Raw genomic sequence first — 8,959 nt, forward strand, 5'->3', positions numbered from 1 at the left:
TCACAGATTGCACTTGTAAAGTACGAATTAGCCGGTCGATTTCTCTTTCTGAAAATCCCAGTTTATCTAGATTCTCGTTTAAGCATTTACTAACAAAATCTAGTACTCCAACTATTATTGGTATGAATATGAATTCATAGTCTGGATATAAAAGCTGGAGGTTTTGAAGCAGTTGTCCATAGATATCGTCTTTTTCTTTAATTTTCAAAGAGATATTTATATCTGCAGGGCAGCTGACCTCTATGATAGTACATACCTTTGCCACTCTGTCCAAAACAACAACATCCGGCCTGTTATGTTTACATTTGACAGAAATTTTGATGGGAATATTCCACCAGTATTCCTTAAGTTGGTGTTTATGAATGTATTCCATAACAGAGGGATTTTCTAAGTTTATTTCAGGATTGTCTTTTTTCCGGGTGGTACTGTAAATTGTTTTAGCAACAACATCGTGCCGCATAAGGAGGTAGTACCGTGACGACATTTTAGGACAACTGCTAATCACATGCGTGATGTCTTCCACAGAGATATGACATAGCCTACACATGCGGTTGCACCTTGGGATTACAAGAGCGTCACTGTCTCTCTTGTTCACCAGGTACTTTGTGGCAATCTCCTGTTACTGGATTGCAAACGCATAACCTTCAAAGTGTGATGTAATGTAGTGGTCTTGTGTCCTGGAGAGGATGCGCTTCGTGTCAGTTCTACTGTCTCCTTCAGGCTTCCGGACAACATAACCATGCATAGTCTTTTTTGTATGCTGAGTGCTTTCCATCCAAATCTTCTTTGAGATAAGAGAGCCCAACTGTTATAGGGCTGTATGTGTGTATGTGTGTGTGTATTGGTGACCTAAGGTTGATACGCCATAAGATTTTCAGAAAACAATATACTCGTGTGAGTTTCCATTACACTTCCCAGGACGTCTTGAACTTTCGAAACAACCATTAATTAGACAGTGCTTTTGGTTGATTTTTGTTAATATAGAAACCTAGATCAAACTCATGAGATCTATTTACAGTTTAGTAGATTGGGACAGCGAGAGTTAAGTATATATGTCAATCAACTCCTGACTATGCCGGTGGCATACTTTGAACTTTTCGACTTTTCCGCTTTGTTAACCCATCCATCTGTTCTAATTCTATTCTAAATTGTCCTACAATAGTCTTATTATGGCTACTAGAAGCGTAGACAGTTTGTGGTATATAGTTCTCACGAAAGCTTATCGATTAGTTGAGTTAGTTGACGGATCTTGCGACAACTCCTTCTATAGCGGTTTTTTTTTTTTTTGCATTACAAGCTTCAGTTAAAATTATAGAAGGTTCGGGATTTGAACAAGCCAAATTCATTTACCAGGACTGGAGGTCAAATGAATTCCTGCAAAAAGTGTATAATGAGTATTACTAAAAATTATGGTAAATAGATAATCTAGAAAGTAGGGTTTCGAACTTCAGTTTAGATGTTATAGCTTCTCCCGACTCTGACATTTCAAAATATGCACTAAGACAAATATAGATATTTGTATGCTTATAAACTTACAAACCTAAAAATTATATTCTATTTTCTGAAACTGGAAACACGTCGATCTTTAGCGACAGTAAAAGAAATTAAACATGACAAACAACTATAAATAGAGCAAAAGTTCTTGAGTGTGTTCACTAACATCAGCGTGAAAGCTAAGAAAATATACTCTAAAATTCTGTGCTATTTTGGAACGGAAATATGTCACGGATTTGTCGACAATACCAATGTGATTCCTAAAAAGAAAATTGCTTATATTCTATATATGCTTCATAATGTATATATAGCCTTTACCAGTGTATGTTGTATCTAAGATAGACAATCGTATTCACGTAAACATTACTGACTCGGTCAGGATTTTTGTTGCAAAACAAAAATCCAACTATTATTTTTGATGCAAAGAAATAAAATCATGAGTTAAATATGATATCTATGGAAACAACGATTTGTGACTTATTATATGCCATGATTTCTGATATAGGCACGAGACCATAAAATAGGGGGAAGCGATTTGGACAGCCTCAATACTTCACTGCTTCTCTATTTTAGTAATCACGGGTGTTTGAACGGCACCGGTATGACGTAAATTTAGAAAGTGAAAAGAGATAACGAAATATTTCAAGTTCAGGACTCTACCAATACTTTCATTCCACTAATAATAATAATTATTATTTCTAATTTTAGCATAAAGCCACCAATTATGAGGGGAGGCAGAAAATCGATTACATCGACCCCGATACTTGACTGGTACCATATTTTACTGACCTTGAGGCAAAGTTGACCTCGACAAGAGTTGTACTCAGAACTTAAAGAACTGAAAGAAATGATACCAAACATTTCGTCCGACGCCCTGTTTATTAACGATTCTGCCAAGTTGGTAATAATAATAATAATAATAATCCTATCTACTATAGGCAAAAGGCCTGAAATTCGGTGGGGAGGGTGGGGGAGTTGATTATATTAACCCCAGTACGCAACTAATACTTATCTTATCGACCCCGAAAGGATGAAAGGCAAAAATCGACCTCGGCGGAATTTGAACCCAGAACGTGAAGGCGGACGACATACTGTTAAGCATCTCGCCCGGCGTGCTGACGATTCTGCCAGCTCGCCATCTTAACAACAACAACAGTCTCAGGTTTTGGCACGAGTTCCACAATTAGTAGAAGTGGATAAGTCGATTAAATCGACCCAATACTTGACTGGTACTTTATTTTATCGACTCCGAAAGAATGAAAGGCTAAGAAGATCTCGATGGTATTTGAACTCAGTGTGTAAAGGGCTGGGAGAAATAACAGAAAGCATTCCATTTAATGCTCTAACGATTCTTCTAGTCCTCAACCACCGAAGAGTTAAAAGTTGAAGAAAGTACAATGACCGCATGAAGCTGGACAAAGTTCTATAAATGTAAACTGGGAAGAGGTGGGACGTTATAGCATGGATAAAAACTAAATTTAGCCTAAAATGAATATAAAAGTTATATAAAATACAGTTATTAAAACAAGATATAATTCATTTTTGAACAGAAAATGCATGAAAAACATTTAGATTTAACCGTCCACACATAGGTGGGAAACCACAGGCCATATTAGGCTGGAGCACTTTACAACTCTGCCTTCCCGTTGAGTTCTGATGCACTCAAAGGTATATGATAGCATTTTTTAAAGCAGGGTCGGTAAGGAATATTGTAACAAATATTGTAGCGAATTCTGTCGTTCGGTTGTCTACAGCAATTCTCTGAAAATATTTTCGCCTAGACATTCGGATAATACTTTAATATATATCTATAACTACTATGTCGTCATTTTCTATCTCCCTACAGCGATCCACGTGACGTCTTCCTGAGGTGGAACTTCCTAATATTTCTCTCCGCCTTTTGTCGGGCTTCACTATCCTTTTTGAAGACTTTTTTTACTTATATTTTCAGCGATAGTTTTTTCTTTTTTTCTTTTTCCTACATTTCCTTCTGCTCACTACAAGACGGTGTGGAGGAGTGCTGCTGATTGTTACAACCGGCGAACGGAGTGCCTGTTCTCTAACCGAGACCTGGCAAGAGGAAACCTCCTTTGCCTGTTTAGGAGCTGTGACTGATAGTTACTGTCGATCTTGTTGCTTTGCGCTGCTTTCCTCCCTCATTCGCTAGCTCAGTTCTTTGGGTACAGAAACCTTTGAGTGATTTTTACTACCTCATATATAACAACTAGGTCTTTTAATCTGCATCATCAGTCCCATGCTCTTTGTTTGGGCGCCCTTAACTGGATAAAATTCTGGTACGGCATTGTGAATTTCAGTGGTTATTCGGAAATGCAAATCCATTCGCCCAGATCCCATGCCATCTCTCTTCATCTCTGTGTTAACGAGCCGTTCATACGATACTCTATAGATGATGACCTTCCTCCTTTCTGTGAGACAAAGGTAGATAAGCTTCTAATTGTATTTTTCAAGCAATAGGATGCAGTTCCTCTGAACATGATAAACCTCTGTTCTGTTTCGGACTATGTACTATACATATTCAAGTGTATAACGCTGGGGGCAGCTGAGGCAAAAGTAATTTCCTGTGTGACTGTCTTAAACGACATTTGTTTGTGTATTAGGCAATGTTATTATTGTTTGTTGCGGCAATAACACTAATACAGTGAGCGAGTTCTCACAATCACTGAAAGACATTTTTTTTTCTTACAAAATATAAAAGGTTTTATTTCTAAAACTTGCGTGAATTGTTGCAATATGGATTTTTACATGTTATTCCTGTTTCACAATGGCAGAATGGATTATTGTTGTTTTGTTTTGAGAGGCGTTTCCTCGACTCGACGCCATTGTGAATGAAATAAAACCAAAATAAAGTTCGAAATGTCAATAAAAATTTTTGTTTGCGAAGTCAATAAATACGATAAACTTCCTTTTAAAACACCTTTACATGACACAAACAAGTAAAATATTATGCACTTTCTGAAAAATAAAATCCTTGGAAAAGGTAGAAATGAGAAAATAAATATATAAAATAAAAAAATATATATAATGAGGAAAAACAACTAGCGTTGAAAATCAAAATAATAACAACAACGGCTCCAAATTTTGGTATAAGGTCAATAGTTTTGGTGGGAGGAGTTAATCGATTACATCGACCCAGTACTTGACTGGTATTTATTTATCGATCCCAAAGTGATGAAAGGCCAAGTTAACCTCGACGGGATTTGAAATCAGAATGTAAACAGCAGGAAGAAATTCCCTAAAGCAAGTTTTCCGATGTTCTAACAATCCACTCCAAGCAAAATAATAGCAATAAGAATGGTTTCAAATCTTGGCACAAGGCCAGTTATTTCGGGTGAGTGGGTAACTCGATTTAATCGACCAAGTACTCAACTTATTTTATCGACTCAAAAGGACGAGGGGCAAAAATCAATCTGGGAGGAATTTGAACCGAGTACATGAAGACGGACGAAATGCCGTTAAGCATCTTGTCCAGCGTGCTAATGATTCTGCCTGCTCACCACCTTTCAAAATAATAATAATAATAATAATAATTTCTCATTATAGGCGTAGGAGTGGCTGTGTGGTAAGTAGCTTGCTTACGAACCACATGGTCCCGGGTTCAGTTCCACTGCGTGGCACCTTGGGCGTCTTCTACTATAGCTTCGGGCCGACCAAAGCCTTGTGAGTAGATTTGTTAGACGGAAACTGAAAGAAGCTCGTCGTATATATATATATATATATATATATGTATATGTATGTGTGTGTGTATATGTTTGTGTGTTTGTCCCCACCCCCAACATCGCTTGACAACCAATGCTGGTGTGTTTACGTCCCCGTAACTTAGCGGTTCAGCAAAAGAGACCGATAGAATAAGTACTAGGCTTATAAAGAATAAGTCCTGGAGTCGATTTGCTCGACTAAAGGCGGTGCTCCAGCATGGCCACAGTCAAATGACTGAAACAAGTAAAAGAGTAAAAGAGTGAAAGAGTGTATAGAAGGTCAGATATTTGAAAGTGGGGTTACCAACAAATAAATTAACAACTCACAAACACACAAAACTACTAAATAAAACAACCATTTAATTATGACGGATACACTCAAAGCAAGCCAAAAGTTCAAACAACTCTCATTCTAAACAGCTGCAACGAGTTGATACCACAGAAACTACACACTATATACCATACACAATTACCGTTTAACGCTGAAATATATAACACAGATCACATAGCACGTGCGAAACATTCACCACGTAGCAATAACACAGCACATCGGCACATTCTTTACACGGCAGAGGAAACAATAAATTACACCAAAAACAAGTGGAATTCTCAAAGCGGAAACTGATGTTATAGACATGGGACTACACCCCAAACATAAAATACTGCACATACCTCGGGGACACAGAGATGCTGTGAAAACTCGTCTGGAACTGCCAATGAAAATATTAAAAAAAAAATATAGAAATATTAACATCTCTAACATAGGCAAAAATCAAGAAATTTTGAGAAGGGAATAGTTGATTCATCTCTGCTAGTATTTGAAAGCAGCTTAGCTTATCATCCGACCCACCGAGAAATGAAAGTAGAAGCTGATCTTGGCGGATAGCTTCTATATGATACACATGGCTATAGATTTTACGGAATGGGGAAAAATCGCTTTGATGGACCCTAGTATCTGACTGGTACTAATTCAATCGCGTGACAAAACAAAAAAATACAAGAACAAAACAAAGATGACCGAGGCAATTTTGAATGTGGAACGTAAAAAAACGCGACAAAATACTAACAACTATTTTGTATAAAAATATACCGTCTCTACTATCTTCTAATTTAAGAGCCTTAACATTGGCACAAAAATGCAAAATTTTAGGAAAGGTGCAACAAGCCTCTAGATCTTAATTGATACTTATTTTATTGATCTAACAAGGATGAAAAGCAAAACAGACCTCGGCAGGATTTGATCTCAAAACAAAAACAGCTGCCAATAAATACCGCAGAGAATTTATTGAAATGTCCCACCGATCCTGTCACACTTCCACTTTGTTACAATGTCAATAACGATTCTAACTAAAGTACATGCAAGGGGTTAGAAATCAATGAGATCAATCCCAGCCCCTGTCTCATACTTGTTCTGTTGACATCAAAACGATAAGAAGCAAAGAGGACCTTACAGGATGTGAACTAAGAACGCAACAAAATACTGCTAGTCATTATTCCCACTGCTCTATCGATTTTACCCCTCCGCTGATTTTTACAACAATAATAAAACTAATTTATTTTTTGAGCAGTTTCTATAAAAATGGTAGGCGTCTGGCGATTGATATAACGATTTTAGTTTTGGAAATGTCAATGTAATGCTAGCGTAATAATTCCTATTAAAAAAAGAAACTGTCCTCCTGTTGTCATAATGATTATTTGAAAAACAGTTTTGATTTCAGAGCATTTATGACAGGTGTCAGATCGGGAAGTGTTCCTATTAATACCGTTCGCCCTCAGCGATCTTTTTTTCTGTATTTTAATCTTGATGCAAATACACGTCATATTTATGAGAGAGGAAAAAATGTTTTGAATAATCTAAATATAATATTTTTACTGAATGCAATCTGTTCTACATCTGATAATGTTATTTATCATTCTAGCATCGTATTTAACTCGACCCGGTAAAAAATACATAACCCTATGATAAGTATATTAACAGTGTTTGTTATCATTGTTATGAACTAAAAGGTCAAGTCGATTACTGCGGCTATATTTTGAAAACATGTTTTACTCTTGTTTATGGATGTCAGTTAGAGTTTAAAATTATTTCTTTTGTTTCCTAGAAACTGTAAAACATTTTCAGTGACGTAAGGTAGCATTATGACACAGACAGTACTCAAAATTATGAGCTTTGTTTGCAGTGAGCAAAAATATTTAAATCAAAATTACACCTGACGTTAGGAGAAAGATATCGTTAACTTAATGATCAATTTTGGTAAAGAAAAGCAAGGGAGATAATCTTTAAATTTTAATCAACCAAAATAATTAATTGGGATGTGGGCAATGCAGAAGAAGGTGGAAATGATCTTGAGAGAACAGTGACAACTTTAGATAGGTTTCGTGATATAAATAGCTCTGGATTGAGAAAATATGTGCTTCTGCTAGAAATAGCAGCTAAATTTCCCTCAAACCATACTATGCTGTCTTAAAATCGGAAGAATACACTTAGATAATATATGACGAAATGGACACAGCCGGAACATTTTAAATCAACAAAGCTGGGACAAGAACAATGAAATCGATATATGCTCATTTGATCTGCTAGAAAGAGTTGCCAAATCCCTCTAAAATTAAACCATTCTGTTTAATAGAGGACTAATACATTGGATAATGTGGAGGCGCAATGGCCCAGTGGCCCAGTGGTTAGGGCAGAGGACTCGCGGTCATAGGATCGCGGTTTCGATTCCCAGACCGGTCGTTGTGAGTGTTTATTGAGCGAAAACACCTAAAGCTCCACGAGGCTCCGGCAGGGGATAGTGGGGAACCCCGCTGTACTCTTTCACCACAACTTTCTCTCACTCTTACTTCCTGTTTCTGTTGTGCCTGTATTTCAAAGGGTCAGTCTTGTCACACTGTGTCACGCTGAATATCCCCAAGAACTACGTTAAGGGTACACGTGTCTGTGGAGTGCTCAGCCACTTGCAGGTTAATTTCACGAGCAGGCTGTCCCGTTGATCGGATCAACTGGAACCCTCGACGTCGTAAGCGACGGAGTACCAACAACATTGGATAATGTAGTTCTGTATACACAAAAAGACGGCACGGTTGCAAATGGAAAGCCTTTGATCATAGGTCTGCTTAATCAGGGCTGTCCTTGGACTAAACAGCAATTAGTTCTGCATCTTGGCTCGACAACATGGATCGTGTACTTAAATGTTTTATGTAATCTGCGTGAAAGTATTCCTGGAGATTCTAACATTTAAAATTATACGAGAAGAAATTTCTAGCCCGACAATAAGATAAAGTAGAATAAAATTTTGAGGTGAATCGAAATGTTTTCTTGCGAAATTCACGATATCAAATATATTTGATTATTTTCCAAACTAGCTGACCAATTGAATACTAAGTATTATATTTTGAAGAGAGCAAATCTCAATATCTCGTCATTGATTGTGTTTAGAATATATTTGCCATTCAAAATTATTCAGTTGGACTAAAGGAAAATGAGTTATTATGACAACACCAAAGTTGAATGAGACCTAATTTGGCTGAAATATCGACCATTCAGTTGTCAAACTCATATGTTTTCTGCTGGGCTGACGATGCCAAGTGTAAGGCTAGAAATATATTTTGGTGTAGAATTAACTCGTTCCTATGTTCTGCGCTGTGCTACAGAACTTCTTTCTAATATTATTGGTACAGCACCAATCTTCTTCCTCGTTCTTGAGTTCTTAGTGGATTTCACATAATTCTTATTCTCTGATCCAAAT

This window comes from Octopus bimaculoides, chromosome 2 (assembly GCF_001194135.2).
Source record: "Octopus bimaculoides isolate UCB-OBI-ISO-001 chromosome 2, ASM119413v2, whole genome shotgun sequence".
Taxonomy (NCBI): Eukaryota; Metazoa; Mollusca; class Cephalopoda; order Octopoda; family Octopodidae; genus Octopus; species Octopus bimaculoides.